This window comes from Alexandromys fortis, unplaced genomic scaffold, assembly GCF_014885135.2.
Source record: "Alexandromys fortis isolate MF-2015 unplaced genomic scaffold, M_Fortis_MF-2015_v1.1 scaffold_92, whole genome shotgun sequence".
Taxonomy (NCBI): domain Eukaryota; kingdom Metazoa; phylum Chordata; class Mammalia; order Rodentia; family Cricetidae; genus Alexandromys; species Alexandromys fortis.
In genome coordinates, this window is record NW_026067972.1 from 3,868,219 (window position 1) to 3,887,135 (window position 18,917).

Below are 18,917 nucleotides of genomic sequence, written 5' to 3' on the forward strand. Positions count from 1 at the left end.
AGGATAATGATGGATTTCTGTAGAAGGTAGTCATGTAAGGGAAGGGTACAGGAAAAAGAACTACAAAAGGCTGACAAAAGTGGGGAAGAGGGAAGAATGGGTAGAAGGGATAGGAGGGAGGAGACAAGAGCTGTATCCCAGTGTCTTGCAGACCAAAAGAGTATCTATCAATAGAATGTTCAAAAGTGCCATGACTGGCACAAACAGTGCAGCAAAATTGAAGGCCCAAGCATGAGCACACACAACTCCATCCATCTAATATTCTACAAAGACGCCAAAAGCATACACTGGAGAAAGACATAATTTTTCAAAAAAAATTGAATGTCCATATTTAGAATAATGAAATTAGGCCCCTACCTATCACCCTGCAAAATAAAAACAAAACAAAACTTAACTCCAAATGGATCAAAAACATAAATGTAAAACCCAAAACACTAAAACTACTCCAAGGAAACACAGGCAGTGCCCTACAAGAAACAGATGTAAGAGAGGACTTTGTGAACAGGACCCAGGTGCCCATGAATCGAGGCCAACAACCATGAGTGTGACTTCATAAAATATAAAAGAGCTTCTGCCTAGCTAAAATCACAATCAACTGGGTGAGAAGGAAGCCCACAGAATGGGAGAGAATCTTTGCCAGCTATACATCTAACAAAGGATTCATATCCAGAATATATAAAGAACTAAAAAAAGAAAATAGGAGTCTGAAAAACAAATGACCTATTCAAAAAAATAATGGCTTGGGACATGAACAGGAAGTTCTCAAAAGAAGATATAAAAGTGGCTAAGAAGCAGCTTTTAAAAATGTTAACTACCCCTAACAATTAGGGAAGTGCAAATCAAAATAACTGAGATTTCCTCTTACCCCAGTCAGAATTGCAAAGACCAACAACAAATGCTGGAGGGGACGTGGGGGAAAAGGAGCACTCTCTTACTGCTGGTCAGACTACAAACTGGCCCAGTCATTCTATAAATCACTGTGGAAAGCCTCAAAGAATAAAAATAAATCTGCTATGATCTATCCTTGAATATGCCCAAAGGACTTGCCATCCTACTTCACACACACTTGCTCAGCCACGCTCACACACACTTGCTCAGCCACGCTCACACACACTTGCTCAGCCATGCTCACACACACTTGCTCAATCATGTTCACTGCCACACTACTCAGACCAGCTAGGAAACGAAAATAACCCCCATGTCCTTCAATCAATGAACAGATATTGAAAATGTGGTACATAGACAGTGGAACAGTATTCAGCTGTCAAGGAAAAAAAAAAACCTAAAATCTGCAGGTAAATGGACAGAACCATGAAAGATCATATTGGGTGAGGCAACTCAGACCCAGAATGATGAACACTAAATTTTTTTCATCTGAGACTCTTAGTTCCAAATCATCAGATATCCTAGAATAACTGCAGAAACCAGAGAAGTAAAAAGGGGCCATATCCCGGGGAGGGGGCTGGGGTAGTAATAGAATAGCAGGGTTAAGGAAGAAGGATGGGGTAAATACGGAAGGAGGGGGAGGGTAAAATAACAGTAAGGATATCTGAAAGGTCATAAGGAATCTTATTATTAACTATATAAAAATACCTATAGTACTCATAAGTCTATGTATACATATACATTACATATATAGTTTAAATAAAATTTTCCCAACAGAACTAATAATGTCCCTCCTAAAAGTCGTAAACTACTAGTAAAAGCTCCCAACACCAGGTATGAGCCCCCTTCTTAGTTGTTGGTTAGGGTTGTCCAAGAGACTCCCAAAATATTACAGGCTATTGCTACTGCCCTTGATTACCTTTATAGGTGAAGGTGAGTCCCAACCGCTAAGATGCATTTCAGACACAGGGACCAGGCGACACAAGCTAAACCTGACCTGAAAGCCTCCTGCCTGAGGAGCAGTATTCATGATACAGAAGGCACCACACATGCTTCCAAGGGAGGGGAGCAACAAATAGTCTGCCCAGCTATGATGCCCACAAGCCACATCAGTGACTAGCATGACACTATTACCCTAAGGCTGCAACAGGAGTTCACACATCTTGGTTACAAAAGGGAAGACATGCCTTGTGTTGGAAACCTGGTCAATTACCCTGGGCTAGTGAAGTCATGGATCTTTGAGGAGAACTTATAACCACTTGACTAAAACCGTTATAATCCCTAATACACTCTAAACGTTTGTCTTTACACCTAGTGAGATGAAATACTATGACCAAAAGCAAACTGGGGAAGAAAGGGTTTACTTGGCTTGTACTTCCAAATCATTGTTCACCTTCAGGGGAAGTAAGGACAGGAACTCAAGATGGGAAGGAACCTGGAGGCAGGAGCTAACACAGAGGCCATGGAGGAGTGCTATTTACAGCCTGCCTTCTGACCCAGGACCACAAGCACAGAAATGGAACCATGCACAACGGGCTGAGCCCTCTGCCATCAATCACTAAGAAAAAGCTCTACAGGCTTGCCTACATCTTACAAAGGAATTTTCTTGATTGAAGGTCCCTCCTCTCAGATGACTTGAGCTTGTGTAGGCTTGACATAAAACTATCCAGTACAGCGCATCTGATCAAAATGCAGAGAACAAGATTCTGTGTGGTGCCCAGTCCCAAACAATACATATACAGCATACTCCTGAATCTAAGGTTCAGGGATTACTGAGGAAGAGGGGGCAGAAACACTTTAAAAGTCAGAGAAATGGCAAGTTCGCTGTGAGATGTCTCCTAGAAATGACAGAGAAGCTACAATCATGAAGCCTTATCAATAAGTTGATTAAGCAAGACCTGAACATAGTAGACACCAAAAGACATACTAACATGAATGGGGGAACCTCACCAGGCCTCGGCCCTAGACAGAGAACTACAGGCAACCAAGGAATGCTGAGAGTGCAAGAAACGGCTTCCCTAGGAAGAGCTCACCAATGGGCTGTCCAGTACCAAGTGGCCAGCCCAGAAACCATACACACACAAAAAAACATTACACAGAATGAACAGTTGGACTTATACATTTAGGAATGTGTGTGTGTTTAAGTGTCTATGTGTGGGTGTGCACACGCATATAACAAAGAAAAACAGGCCACATATTTGAGATAGTGCAAGAGGGGAACAGAGGAGTGATTGAAAGGAGAAAAGGGAATGGTGAAAATGATGTAATTATAATTTCAAAAACTAAAAATGTTATTTTTCAAGGATTAATGAACAGTAGACAAGCTGAGTAAGAGAGAAAAAATGAAAGGTGGATTTGAGTCCCTAGGAATTAGTAGGGATTTTATCTAAAGATGTTGATCTGTTAATGACAACTCACACGCTCTTTAGACTAGTAACTGTATCTAGCTTCAGTTTTTCAGAGAAAAAGACGGAATGAAGAAACATTCAGAATATCCCTCAAGAAACCAGAAAAGGTAGCTTACCCTGTCACTAAAGGAAAGTGGAAAACCAGAGGGCATTTTTAAACCTTCATCAATCTGCCTAATAGAGCTGTGATTAAATAAATAAATAAATAAATAAATAAATAAATAAATAAAAACACTTTATGTTTTAAAAACTGGATTTCATCATGTAGCCCAGGCTATGCTGGAACTCACCATGTACTCCATGATACCCTTGAACCTGTGGTCTGCCTGCCCTAGACTCTTTAGAGCTAAGATTATAGGCCTTTGCCACCACACTCTGCCAAGGAATTATTTTATGTTCCATCCACATGGGAGCTACTAGCCACGAGTGGGTTTATGTGCCTAAAATGTAGATTATTATTTTTGACTGCAAATAAGTTGACAAATTGAATTTCATCAAAAATTTACACTTCTCTTCCAAAAGATGCTAAGAAAATGAAGACAGGTGTCAGACTAAGAGAAAGTATTTTCATAATAAAGTTAGCAAAGAGTTGGTACTCAGTTGGATGTGGTGGCGCATGCTTTTAATCCCAGTACTCCGGAGGTAGAAGTAAGTTCAAGGGTAGCTCTACAGAGTGAGTTTCAGGACATACAGCGCTTCATATAGAGAGAGACCCTTAGCAAAAAAAAAAAAAAAGGAACCAGTGCTCTGTATAAACACTCAATAAAGTCCAACTGAAATAACAAGCAACTTGAACACACACACTTGAGTAGAGATGCACATGTCAAAGACAAATACTTTTTTAAAAATTGTTTTTTTTATAATTGTTAAATAAATTGTTATTTATTATAACAATCACATTGTTTCACCCTTCCCTTTCCTTCTTCCAAATACTCCCTGCACAGAGACAAGAAAGTCAATAATAAATCAAAATGGCAGACACAGTCAAAAACAAAACAGAACACTTGCCATGTGAAAACCTTAGTTCAAACCTCCAGAACCTTTAAAAGGTCTGTAATGCTAGCGGCCCTATGCTGAGACGGGGGTAAAAGGTAGGTCCCTGAGTGCTCCCAGCTACCTTGGCATATTCAGAAAAAAACAAATAGACTTGGGGGAGGGGGAGGGAAATGGGAGGCTGGGAGGAGGCGGAAACTTTTTTTTTTCTTATTCTCAATAAAAAAAAAAAAGAAAAAAAAACAAATAGACTTTGTCTCACACAAGGCAGACGGTGAGTAGACCAACCTCCAGCTGTCCTTTAACTCCTGCATGTATGTCACAACATGGGGGTGCCTGCATACACCCCACCACTGTCACTACCAACACCAACTACTGATGGGCCAGAGCGATGTCTCGGTGAGTGAAGTGCTTGCTACACAATCATGAGGACATGAATTTGGATCCCTAGCACTCACATGGAAAGCTAAGCAGACAGCATAAATTTATAACACCATCACTGGAGGGAAGAGACAGTAGCCAGAAAGGAGAGAACCCTGGGCTGGAGAGATGGCTCAGAGGGTTAAGAGCACCGGCTGCTCTTCCAGAGATCCTGAGTTCCAAGTCCAGCAACCACCTGGCAGCTCACAACCATACTTAATAGGATCTGATGTTCTCTTCTGCCATGCCGGCATATGTGCAGACAGAGCACTCAAACATTAAAGAATACATAAATATTTTTTTTTAAAAAGGAGAACCCCTGTCTTTAAAAATAGGATAGAGAACACTAGAATAAGACACCCAACATCAAACCCTGGCCTCCAACAAACACATGCAGGGGCAAGCACACCCACATATGCATACATATCTCTAACACATAGTTATCATCTAAACAGATGATAGTGCCTGCACACACATGCATCTACCACACACACTTTTTAAAACTGACAATACAAAGTACTGCTATTCTAGAATGCAGAGTAACCAGAACTTAAGTTCATTTCTGGTGGGTGTTCAAAGCAGTTCTCCAAAGATAGTTTAGCAGTTTCTCAGGAGAGAAGCATACATTTCTCAGAGCTCAGCAATCACACTCCTGAATAACCTAGCCAAGAGAAATGACATAAAGCCAGAACATGCATGTATACAAACTTTCCTTGTGTGGACAAACCTCTGGCAGACTTATTTCAGTGACTACTAGAAAGCCTTCCACTAACACAGACACAAAAATGGTTTAAAAGACCAGGCCTCCTCCATCCTGCAGGCTCATCAACAGTGAGTTCTTTGGCTGCGCCACACAAGCCTGCTTCTCTTCATTCCCCAGGGCAGTTTTCCATCCTTGCCCAGGATAGGTGCCCTCTCTGTCTTCTGTTTTTTAAAGAGTGGCCAACAGCAGTTTCCCAAGCAGGGGCCTTTTTCTTTTTTAAAGGAAGGTAAGGAGGTGGTGAAAGCCACACATCCCACTCAGGACATAATTGTCACTGGGAAGCTGGGCCCAAAGCTGCCTTCTCTAATTTCCTCTTTCAATGCACTTCCTTCTCTCAAGCTATCAATTTCCAGACCTAGCAGGTATCATAGGACCAGTGCGCTAACTGCCCCGCCCTTCTACAGCAAAGCTTAATCATCATTTGTATAGACAGGTGTGTGGCCAGGCAGAGGCTCCAGTGAGAGAGCTAGCTCATCTATGTGGGCCAGTGCACAGGCATCTCGGTTCTCACTTCCTACCCTTTCTACCTGCATGTCTGAATTCTGTTCCTTGGCAACTACTTCAGCTAAGGGAAATTTTCTGAGCTACCCTAGTAAAGTTTCATGTTACACATATACCTGCCACTGACATTCTCTTTTTTTCTAATTTTTTCCCTTTTTATTGTTTTTATTGAGCTACATATTTTTCTCTTCTCCCCTCTCTCCTTCTACCCTCTCCCATGGTCCCAATTTACTCAAGAGATCTTGTCTTTTTCTACTTTCTACTTCCCATGTAGATTAGATCCATGTATGTCTCTGCTAGGGTCCTTTTTGTTGTCTAGGTTCTCTGAGATTATGAATTGTAGGCTGGTTTTCTTTGCTTTATGTCTAAAAGCCACTTATGAGTACATATGATATTTGTCTTTCTGGGTCAGGGTTACCTCACTCAATATGATGTTTTCTAGATTCATCCATTTGCCTGCAAAATTCAAGATGTTATTTTTTTTCTGCTGTGTAGTAACTCCATTATGTAAATATACTATATTTTCCTTATCCATTCTTTGGCTGAGGGGCATTTAGGTTATTTCCAGGTTCTGGCTATGACAAACAATGCTGCTATGAACATAGCAGAGCACATGTCTTTATGGTATGATTGAGCATCCTTTGGATATATACCCAAAAGTGGTATTGCTGGGTCTTGAGGTAGGTTGTTTCCTAATTTTCTGAGAAATTGCCACACTGATATCCAACAGGCCTGTACCAGTTTGCACTCCCACTGGCAATGGAGGAGTGTTCCCTTTACCCAATATTCTCTTTTAAGCACAGATTATACAATTTTAACCTACATTTTAGCATTTATTTCCACAGCAAAGTTGCAAACAAATAGGTGATATATTTTGATATATTTTTATTTCATTTAGTGGGGAGGACCAGGAGCCTGCAGAAAGTTGTGTCTGGACCTGTCTTTGCTTGTGTGTCCAAATTCAATGCCATCATGCAAAGAGCACACTTATTTTCCTGGCACAAGCTCCTTCTCCCAGGCCCAGTATGGGAAGGTTCCCTACCAGAAGTTCTTTCTCCTTCTGCCTCATCACCATGACAATGGATGACTGGCACCCACCACTCCCTACCTCCTCCATGAGGTTGTTCTCTAGTCCATGCTAGTAGCATCTTTGTCTCTTGGCTGGTCTCTACTCCCACGTTACCTTCTAGGATCTATACTTCAGACCACACCTATCAAACAGAGCATCCTTACATGTTAACTCCCATCATGCCATTCTTCTGCTCAAAACCTACTTCCATCCTGTCTTATTCAGACAAGAAACCAAAATCTGTCTGTGCCTACCCCACTTCTCCGACCTCAATTCTTCTTTCTTTCCCTCGCTCTCTGTACTTACCCTTACCTTTCCTGGACTGTGCCCATGGTGCCCACCTTAGGACCTTTGTGCTTGCCAGCCTCACACCTGTAAACTACTTGCCCTACGGGCAATACTGCTCTCTTCAGGTAAGTACCTCAAATGTCATAGTCTCAGCAATGCCTGCCCTGGTCACCACTCTACTCAAAGTCAGACACTGTGGCAGCTGCATGGTCATCTCTGTTCCACACGTCTGCCTGTCACCTTAATGTGTATCATCACCCTGTAACATTCACTATGCTGCTGTCTCCTTCACTGCAGGACTGTGTCCATTCCCTGCAGACTCTCTAGGGTCTAGACCACAAGAGCTCAATAAATATTATATTGAACGAATGATAAATTAGCCATCTAACTATCCGTTCCCTTCTTTCTTCTACTCCCTAAAATACAACACACGTGTGAGCTATTACATAAATATCATGAAGCCATTTGTTATTAAAACTGTTCTCAAGTTACATTGGTAGTTATAAATTAAAGACTACTATACTACTCTGCCACCAGATGAAAAGCAACTGTGAGATTATTTCTGGGCCCCGAGTTCACACTGAGTAGGCAGTGCTCAGGGCCATTACCATGGCATTACTGTCAGTCGTCCAAGCATCCCAGGGGGCAGTAAGCGCTGCTTCAGTCCTGAATGCTGCAAACTTAGACACGTTTCTGTTTTCAAACACAATGTGTTACTCTGCTGAAGCTTTTGCTAGTTATCTATTTAATCAACTAAGAAATACCAGAAGTACAATCAGTAATGGATTTCCAGAGAGGTTTTTTTTTTTTCGCTACAAAAACGAGCATATATTTGAGAAGAGTGGAAAGCCATGCCTATGCATATGGCTACAGTCTGTAAACCAAGGTCACCTCCATATCCTGCTTTTTTCCTAAAACACACTGTCTTTCAAGGGATACTAGCTCTCTAAACATCTGCGGTGAGGTTAAATGCTGAAACTCCTGGGTAGCAGATAGGATGCTGAGGTGTTTCTCTTGTTCTCGTGCATGGTGAGTTTTCTAGTCTGTTCCAAATCCCATTAGCTGCATTGCTTTAGGTATTGATCAAAATCAGACACACAGCTTTAAATAGTATTTTACAGTATACAGTGCTTTAGAATGTTGCAACTTATGAAATCTTTGAAAATCATGAAATTTTATCTGTTTAGAATTTTTACAGATGGCAATTATACTCTTCAGGTTCATGGGAATACCTTCCTCTAAAAAAATCAAGTACTTTTTAATTTTATTTTTTATAAATCTGGGGAATCATTCATTACAAGCACAACAGTAAGCTTATCAAGAGAATTTCAACTTTGAGATTCCAAAAGCAAAGTTTTAGGTATTCTGCCTCAACCTCTTCCCTTACTTCTAGTTTCTAAAAATGGTGTAGTAGATGCAAGTTTGATTTTCACTGAATTTAAGTGAAATTTAAGGCTTTTATTTTGTGATTCTCAAATGTCCTATAAGACCGGGTGACCAGGCAAGGCTAGGCAGAGAGAAATGGAGTGAGCCTTCTATTTCAGTCTGCAGATTCTCAGGTCCCACTCCTGAGGGCTGTCCAGTCAGTGTATAATAGGTGCCTGAGTTAAGGAAGGCTCCCAAGCAGCAAAGCAAACTAGAAATAGGCATGGGGAATTATTAGTCACAAAGCCAGCTTGCAAATGCCTGCCAGTGAGCTAGAAATGCTATGTCAGACTATGCTCCGTTTTCACTCCCTCTTGAGGAACAGAAGTAGCATACTGCATTACATGTACTTTAGCATGGTGTGTGCATTCAGCAGCTACTCAAACACTATGTATGGAAAATGACCATGGATAAATATACTGGCTGAAAAAAGAAAACTGGTTAAGGAAATTTCTAGTTTTGCATTTAATTCAAAATATCAGAAGTTGTCTCGATTCACTTACTTGCTTTATAAGGACATGTATCAATACGCTGACAAGTTTGGTGAACAAGCCAGTGGAGCTCCCTGATTTCTCTCGGAACAAGTAGGCAAAAGGACACTCATTGCTTTGGCAACCCGTCTTGGAGCAAGACGCAATTCCCCAGACCCAGGTGTCTAGGACAGTGTAGGACATGAATCCAACCTCAGAAAAGAAGAGACCAACGCATTCCATCCTACAGGGAAATGCCTTAAAGCAAGGTAAACAACTCAAAATAGCTTCAGGAAGTCCATGAAACTGACCAGACTCACTAGGCCTCTCTTTGCCAGAGTAAACAATAAAAGCTGAGAGTCCCTCTCAGCCAGGCCAAGCTGAAAAGTAAACATCTCAAGTAAATGCAGCAGCCTGGAAGAGGTTTAGAATAACTGAGTCATTTGGGATAGACACTGTTCAACCTGTTGAGCTACCTGCAGGCTATGCAGTATGCTCCAGGTTTCCAACTTCTGTGAGTTGTCACCATTACTGGAGTGAGCTTTGGTGATGTAGCTGTCACTGAGTTATTTCTGCTCCTGTAATTAACTCCTCAACCATATTCCTGGAAGTAACACCAATAAAACTCACTGGTTCACCAAGTTGGACTTTGGTGGCATCTGTACTTTGGTTTGTCATGGGCTTATCTGGGGTGAGTAGATGTGTGTGCAGTATCTCCCCAAGAAAAGTTTTGTCACACAACACAGGCACCTTAAAACTGTAAGTTTAAAAATGAGGAAGCTGGAGCTTAGGAGATGGCTTAGTGGGTAAAGTGCTTGCCACACAGCATGAATACACAGTTCAGAACTCCAGCTCCATGTCAAAAGCTGGACACAGCAGCTTGTCTCTGCAATCCCAAGGAAGGAGGAGAGTGGGGACAGAAGGATCCTGGGGTTCAGTGAACAGTCAGTCTAGCCAACTCGGCATGTTCCAGGTGCAGTCAGAGACTGTCTCAAAAAATGACAGAGGAAGGAAGATACCCAATGCTGACCTCTGGCCTCCACACCCATGTGCACAAACACAAATGAAACTACATATTTACACACATAAAAAAAATGAAGAAACTGGGAGTGGAGAGATAGCTTAGACGTTAAAAGTACTCTCTGCTCTTACAGAGGACCTGGGTTCTGTTCTCAGCCACCACATGGCAGTTCACACCTGCCTGAAACTCCAGTTCCAGGGGATCCAATGGTCTTCTGACTTCCACAGGCACCAGGCACATACCTAGTACACACACATATATACATGCAAGTAAAACATTCATACGCATAAAATAAATCTTTTAAAATTTAACTCTGAAAAAAGAGGAAACTGAGGCCCACGATTGAGTCTGCTAGCTCTTACCCAATTCATGGCCAGAATCAAAAACCTCTCGTCTCCTGACTTCCAATCTAAATCTTTCTTTCTGAGAACACTACCAATCTAGATGTGTGCTTGGTGACAAACCTTCAGAAGTGGAAACAGGGACCTACCACAAGCTGATTTAAAAGGGATGTATCCTAATCCAATAAAATGTCGGAAAACTGGTGAGCCTGACTGCTTCTCATTTCCCATCATCCTTTCTCTTTCTATGCTACACAATTCACTGCAAATGTCCCAAGACACTAATGCTGTATAAGAAGTACAGGACATCAAATTTAAATGTGTATGGGGGGGTGGTACGGGAGACAGAAATCCAGGGCCTTCTGCATGCTAGGCCGGGGCTCTACTTCTAAGCTATACTGCCAACCCTAAATTTAAACAATGTACACAACTTCAAACAATCCTCACTGTATTTCAAAACTATACTGTGTAAAATTGCCCTTTTTCTTTAATGCACCTAAAAATGACTCAAGAAAGTCCTGTTTTGAAGATTCTGTGGAACTTGGTGTTTTCTTGAGTCAGAGTCTCACTATATAATGTTCAGGCTGGTCTCAAACTCCAGATCCTCCTGGCTTTGCCTTCTAAATGCCGGGATTCAGACGAGCATCACCACACACAACCTGAGCTTTGATGCATCAGAAACAGATATTCTCTGATGCCATCTACCACTGACCTGGGTATCCCGCAGGCAAGCATCATATGCCTCAGATGTCCTACCACAGTGACACAACTCCAGCTTTCATCTGTGTTTTATATACTGCTAAGTTTCTCCTTTCCTTAGCTGTTCTTAACTGTATAATTTGTCTCGTCTTTCTCACGTTTTTCCAATCATAAATTCTAATACCCTTTCATAAATTCTAATTACCAAAATAAACCCAAAAAATGATTAGGGTAAACTCTCTTAGCTACTTACTCAATGCTGAAGCATCTGTACATCTCACTAGAGCAGTAGTTCTCAACCTGTGGGTCAAACCCCCAATGGGGCTGCATATTAGATATTAATATTACAATTCATAACAGTAGTAAAATTGCACTTATGAAGTAGCAACTAAAAAATGTTATAGTTGGAGGTCACCACATCATGAGGAACTGCACTAAAGGGTCGTAGCATTAGGAATGCTGAGAACCACTGGTCTAGAAAATATACTTTGGATAACTGCTGCTCTCAAGATCTTATGTGAGCTTACCAAGTGGAGACCTAAAAGTGTGTGCTGGAAGATTTTAGACATCATTTAGGCGAACTCAAGCCTTTCATCTTACAGAGCAGTAAGATGCCTCAGAAAAGGGAGCAACGTATTTAAGAACCTTACCCAGCAATTTCTCATATTGCAAGGTGTGTAGGCTGTTTTTGTTTTTAATTTAAAAGATATAGCTCCCCAAAAGTGATAAGATTATAGGTATGCACCACCACACCCAGAGTGCACAAGTTCAAGAGGCTGTTATTTTCTTTCCAATGATAGTCTACTTGTTGACCTAAATAGGTCTACCTCCAACCAGTTTTTAAAGGAAAGAGTAATTATCTTCCTTAGAGGATTTTAGGAAGCAGTTTTCCTTTTTATTCTTGTTATTTCAAATTATTTGTTTTGGCCACTACATAAATATATCTAAGTATGGGATTTCTGTAAATTTACACACTAGAAAAAAAAACACCCTGAGACGAATCTGAAGTAAGTTGGTCAGGAATCTTGGTCTCAACCCTAGTTCTAACTAGCAAGCACCTGTGCCTTTTTGAGCCGTTCATTTCAGTCTCTCTTGTGGAGGGTAATGAGTATGGGCAAGAGCTACTGGTTCTCTGCTTTCCTCAAGTTCCTCTGAGGAGGAAACAGCAGACTTGATATTTCAGCTTGTGCAGCTCTGTCACGAGTAAGCAAACCCATAATTTCCATCAAACTTTGGAGCCCATTTGTAGTTGTGTGAGTGTGTTTTAAAAACTCTTTGCTCTTTGGCTCCTTTGGGAGGCCCATCACCCAGCTCCCAAATAAATCACACACGGAGTCTTGTTCTTATGAATGCCTGGACTTAGTTTGGCTTGTTATTAGCCAGTCTTTCTTTTCTTTTTTTCCCCGAGACAGGGTTTCTCTATGAAACAGCCCTAGCTGTCCTGGATCTCACTCTGTAGACAGACAGGCCTCGAACTCAAGAAATCCACCTGCCTCTGTCCTCCAAGTGCTGAAATCCACCTGCCTTTGTCTCCTGAGTGCTGGGATTAAAGGCGTGAGTCACCACCACCAGGTTAGCCAGCTTTTCTTAAATTATCCCATCTATCTTTTGCCTCTCTTTTTTTTTTTAACTTCTTTCTAGCTTGTTGTATAGCTGGGTGACTGGCCCCTGGTGTCCTCTCTCCTTTCCCTTGCTCCTCAATCTTTTCTCTCCCCAGAGGTCTCCTATATATCCTTTCTTCCTGCCAGCCCTGCCTATCCTTTCTCCTGTCTTGCTATTGGTCATTCAGCTCTTAGACCGATCAGGTGTTTTTCACAGGCCAAGAAACACAGCTTCGCAAAAAAAAAGCCACACATTTTTGATCATTAAACAAATGTGCCACGGCATAAACAAGTGTAACAAGTGACTACTTTTTGTTTGTTTGAAAAGACAGACTTTGGGCTCTTGGGGGAATTTATGAGGACAATGAAGGACAGTGATGGAAACAAAGAGAAAAACCAAAAAAGAAATCCTGATTCATATAAAAACGAAAGTCAAATTCACTCCAAGCAACAAGAAACTCCTGATCCATGAAAGCATCTAGACTTTTTTTTTCTGTGTCAAAGCTCAATTCTTGCTGTTTGTACTGGATCAAACTCAAAACGAGCTGCACAATTTAATTATAAAGTGTACTCCTTACATTTCTATCAAACACCTAATTATATTAGAAAGAAAACTTTAAAAGAATCTTTTCTAGAGTTCCAAACTCTTGATGCAATACACAACAGTTCACTCAGCCACGATCATGTGGCGCATTTAAAAGGTATTAGCAGGGATTACATTTCCCTTGCGATCCCCAGGGAGGAAAATCTGAGGGCTGCCAAGTGCTGCCTCACTGTCTCAGCAAAGAGGGAATCTAGGAAAGAGAAGGGCTGAGGAACTGGAGTGTGAACTCCACGAGCAGCGGTGGACTCTGCATGCAACTGAAGCTCAACTATGTCATCTGGTGCAACTACAGAAATCACCACGTGCCAACTGATCCTAGAGAAAGCTCTGTGTGTCCCTGTCCTCCTCGACGTCCCAACCTGTAAAATACGGGCAGTTTGGTGAAAGGAAAAAGAGCTAGCCACTTTGGAGGATTATCATTATGAGCCAAAGGATGGATTTACTTCGAAGATAATTTATTACCATCTGGTACATGGAAAAGCAGCCTCAGAGAAACGGTGCAATTTATTCCCGACCTCACAATTAAGCTTTGAAGCCCAGATGCCAATACATATCAGCAAAGGCCGCACTGTAGAATGCCACTTTCATTCATGCCAGGGGGCCCAGGAAGGGACAGGGATTTAATTATAAATTTCCCTTCTACCACTACAGCGTTTCCATGCCCCAAAACACTCACTCCTCTGCATACTTCCACCTGCCCAGGTGGTTTCCTTGGTTGGTCAATAGTGGCAGAATCTGAATCCTTTGGGGCTGAGTCTTCCCTAACATCTATACACAGCTCCCTTCCCTGCTCCCCCATATGACTGGGGAATGGTAGCCCTAGATATTAATAGGAATGTACCCCTTAAGCGGATGGCAGCAGAAAAGCTGTCAGCTCCGACTTCCAAGACAACTTCTCCGTGGATGCTTGTTTCCTCCTCAGCGCTCACGGTTGACAGGAACGGCTACGAGTAGGTCCTGCCTGATGTGCGCGGCCTGCACCGGCCGGTCTCGAGGGCGGAGGCCGCCGCAGTGTGGCCCGCGGGGCAGGCATAACTGCGCAGAGCTCGGGTACCGCTGTCCCTCACGGGCGGCCGCGGCCGGTTGCTCCTGCCCGGGAGCCACTTCTTGCTCAGATCTGCGCACCGCCCACGCCCCCCTCTGCATCTTTGGCTGCACCGCGGCCTCCACGGTGGACGCCCGGCCCACGTCCCGGGGCGTCACGCACGACGCTCTGGAACCTCGCCGCGTCGGGGACCAGGCCCGGGCCTGAGGCGCCGCGCCCAGCCGCTGTCCCGCCCGAGCCCTGCCGCCCCGCAGCCCGCCCCACGTCGCCCGCACCTGTCGCGCCCCGACCTGAGCTCACCTCGTCCCGGGGGCCCTCGGCCCACGCCCGAGCCTCTGGGACCGGCTCCCTCCACCGCCTCCGCCAGAGCCCCCGACGCGGCCGCCGCCCACTTTCGGTTTCCCCGGCACCGCCTGAGCCCCGGCTTGGGAAATCACCTAAAGCCCCGCCCTCTAGGCCACGCCCGCAACAACAAGCCCCGCCCCTCGGCCACCCGGCTCGGCTGGATGTGCGCAGGCGCAAACGCTCAGGCCACGACCGCCCGCCCCCGGGTCCGCGGATGAGAGGGGAAACCGACGCCGCCTAGCGGTTTCTGCGCGTGCGCACGCCGGGCTGGCGCTCGGGCTGTGAGCCTGACACTCCTACCACAAAGTTCATTCTCTTCAGCATCTCAAGAGTTTCTTTTAATTCAAGTAGACAGTCTATCTTCAGCTGTCTTCTCGGTCACTCTTTGGAGGATGGTGACCACACTACAATGCCAGCTTCCTTCTGCCCTTCTTTTCTGCTTTGTCACACCTCCTTCGCACCTGTATAGCTGCACCGCTACCCTGAAACTAACGCAGGGATCCTAGAATACTGTCCAGTATGTAATAAGCATACTCAATACATACTCAAATTCATTCATTCTAAAAGCGTGGAATATTTGCTATTTATTCACCCCCTTCACAGTAGCTCCACTGACATTTATTTGACGCCTGATTTGCTTGAACCCGCAATGAACGCTTCGCATAATTCGGTCCGTTTTAGCTGAACGCCTGCTGCCTACTCCACCAGCGTCTTTTAGTTTGAGGTATACTTTCCATACTGTGAGCTGCACGATTCAGATGTACATTTGATGTATTTGGTGTGCATACAACAGAGAATCTACTACTAACAGGGAATCTGCTATACACAGAGAAACCATCACAGAAAATACAACGAGCATATCCACATCCTCTAAAGTTCTCCCTCTTTCCATGATATTTACCTCTCGGCCCATTCCTTAGTCCAGCAACTGCTCTATTTTACTATACATCTACTTGCATTTTCTGGGGATACATGTGTGTGTGTGTGTGTGTGTGTGTGTGTGTGTGTGTGTGTGTGTCTTGTGGAATAGTTTTAAAGATGTGTTACATTTGTTTAGGCTTCAGAGAAGGGGTTTTGCTTTTGTTCCCATAGGAGACCAGAAGCTCTAGATACCTTCAGAAAGGAGATGGACCAGGTTAGTTCCTTGCTGGTGCTCTCTCTCCTTCTGCTCCTGATTTGGACCTTGAGATTTCAGTTCGGTGCTCCAATGTGGGTCTTTGTCTCTGTCTCCTTTCATCGCCTGATGAAGGTTAATATTCAGGAGGATGCCTATATGTTTTTCTTTGGGTTCACCTTCTTATTTAGCTTTTCTAGGATCGCGAATTATAGGCTCAATGTCCTTTATTTATGGCTAGAAACCAAATATGAGTGAGTACATCCCATGTTCCTCTTTTTGGGTCTGGCTTACCTCACTCAGGATAGTGTTTTCTATTTCCGCCCATTTGCATGCAAAATTCAAGAAGTCCTTGTTTTTTTACCGCTGAGTAGTACTCTAATATTCCATACTTTCCTCATCCATTCTTCCATTGAAGGGCATCTAGGTTGTTTCCAGGTTCTGGCTATTACAAACAATGCTGCTATGAACATAGTTGAGCATATACTTTCGTTGTATGATAGGGCATCTCTTGGGTATATTCCCAAGAGTGGTATTGCTGGGTCCAGGGGTAGGTTGATCCCGAATTTCCTGAGAAATTGCCACACTGCTTTCCAAAGTGGTTGCACAAGTTTGCATTCCCACCAGCAATGGATGCTTTCTCCACAACCTCTCCAGCAAAGGCTAGTGTGCAGTTTGATGAGTTTCAACAAATGTACCCAGCTGTGCAGCCGCCCATCATCATCAAGATGCAGAACTGGCTTTACCATTTCCAAAAGTTCCCCAGTGCCCTCTACCTACCTTCGTTCCCTCACTCTACTCCCTACTCCGAGGGCTGCTGATGGGGTCTCTGTTGCCACAGATTTGCTTTCTCTTGAGTACCACATGCAAGGGATCATACGATATGTAGCCTTTTGTGTCTGGTTTTTCACTTAGTGTAACTCTTTTGTGACTTATCCCTGTGGTACTGATCAATTGTCAACATGATGGTTGTGTATTCTGTCACTCTATGGATATATCACAACTAATTTACTTATTAACATTTAATGTGAATTTTTGTTGCTTCTAGTCTGGGGCTGTTCTGAATCAAACTTCTATAAATAACCATTGTGTAGTCAAATGTTTTTTTTCACATACATACCTGGGACTAGAATTAATGTGAGGATGTAGGAGGAATGTGTGCTTAATTATATATATTGACATACACAAATATATTTATAGGCATATTTAATTATATAATACATGATTATATCATATATATAATTATATATACATGTCAAGTGCAATTTTAAGTGGCCACATCTACTCATTCCCAATATTCAGTATTTTTTTTTAGATTTATTATGTACACAGTGTTCTGCCTGTATGTATGCCTGCATGCCAGAGGAGGGCACCAGATCCCATTATAGATGGTTGTGAGCTACCATGTGGGTGCTGGGAATTGAACTCAGGACCTCTGGAAGAGCAGCCAGTGTTCTTAACCTCTGAGCCATCTCTAGCCCCCATCATCAGTTCTCTTTATTGATGGATAGAACATTGAGAGATAGGCTGAGGATGAAGCACTGAGGCCTCAGCTAACTTGCTTTAACATGACTAATGTCACAGAGCATCTTTTCATGTGTACGCTAGTCTTCATATATGTTCTCAGAAAAGTATCTGCTCAGTAGGTAGATTTAACTGAGATGCATCAGAAGGAGTCTTAAGTAGCTGAATTTTAGCAAAGAAATATGTGGCCTTGTTTTATAACTGGAATTTAAGATAATTTTTTTTTGAGACAGGAGCTTGTCATGTGGCTGAGGTTGGCCTAAAACTCTCTATCTCTTGCCTCGGACTCTGAAGTGCTGGAATTACAGACATGTGCTACCATGCCCAGCTTAGACTCAGGGTTGTTATCCTTTGGTGGAACAGTATGTCAGAATGTGTAGAAGCAACATAGAGACACAGGATTTTACAGCACCAAGTTCCACTGTGAATATACATTGAAAACCACCTTAGGGGAAACCTAGAGCCAAAGAGCAGAGTTTTGAAATAGATATAATGCTGCTGTTTAAAAGTATTCTCCCTCGGGAAAAGGCCAAGCTCGTCTTTGGTCACTGTGAGCAGAGGTGAGAGCAGATGTGTGGATTTGTCATTCAGGAGAAGAACACACACACACACACACACACACACACACACTTCTCATCTCGGAGGCTGCAAAGAGGTCCTCAGAGCCCAGCACAAGTGGCTTTTGCAGGAGGCAGTCTCCTGGTAATCATGTGTGCCTTCAGAGGCTTCACCAGAGGGAGTTTATCATGAAAAGGAAGTGCAAAGCAAGGCCTAAGAGTAGGGAAGGTAGATGGCCTTGCTGCCACCTTATCCTGAGCTGAGAAAGATGGAGATATAAAACCTCCACCAGGCTGGGTATGGTATCACACACCAGCACTTAGGAGGCACAGGCAGGCAGATCTCTGTGAGGTCACAGGCCAGCATAGTCTATATAGTGAGTCCCAGGGAAGCCAGAGTTACATAAAGAGGGCCCGTTTTAAAATAATAAAAACAAACAAATCTCTTCACCAAAACTCCTTCATTCATTTTTGTTCATCGTGGCAGACTATTTTTGTGGCCAGAGCCATAGTGAAGGTCCCAAGACACCTGTTTGAGGCAGGAGGAGCCAGGGCTCTTGGTGGGGAACTCTACCCTCATGCCCTTATAATAGTTCAGCAAGCCCAGTAAGGGTCTTGTTTCAAGCCATATCGATAGCTCTTACCCCCCACCTGACAGATCTTTGTAGTACGACCCAAGAACTACATACTCTTGACCCTCCCTCTCATAGCCACTGGGGAGCGTTGCAAACCCCCCTTCCAAATCACAGTGGCATCTGGAGAGACCCGAAGTTCTGCCATCTCGCCTTCTACCCAAATATAACTGTTGCTCTTTATATTGTTTCCCAAAAAGAAAATGCAAAGA

At 43.2% G+C, this 18,917-nt stretch overlaps 1 protein-coding gene across 1 annotated transcript in view; it reads right to left on the reverse strand.

The window, feature by feature from the left end:
* Tdrd7 (tudor domain containing 7) overlaps nt 1-18,917 on the reverse strand; it is a 73,172-nt gene that overhangs the window by 51,506 nt on the left and 2,749 nt on the right. The gene's annotated exons all lie outside the window — the stretch shown is intronic.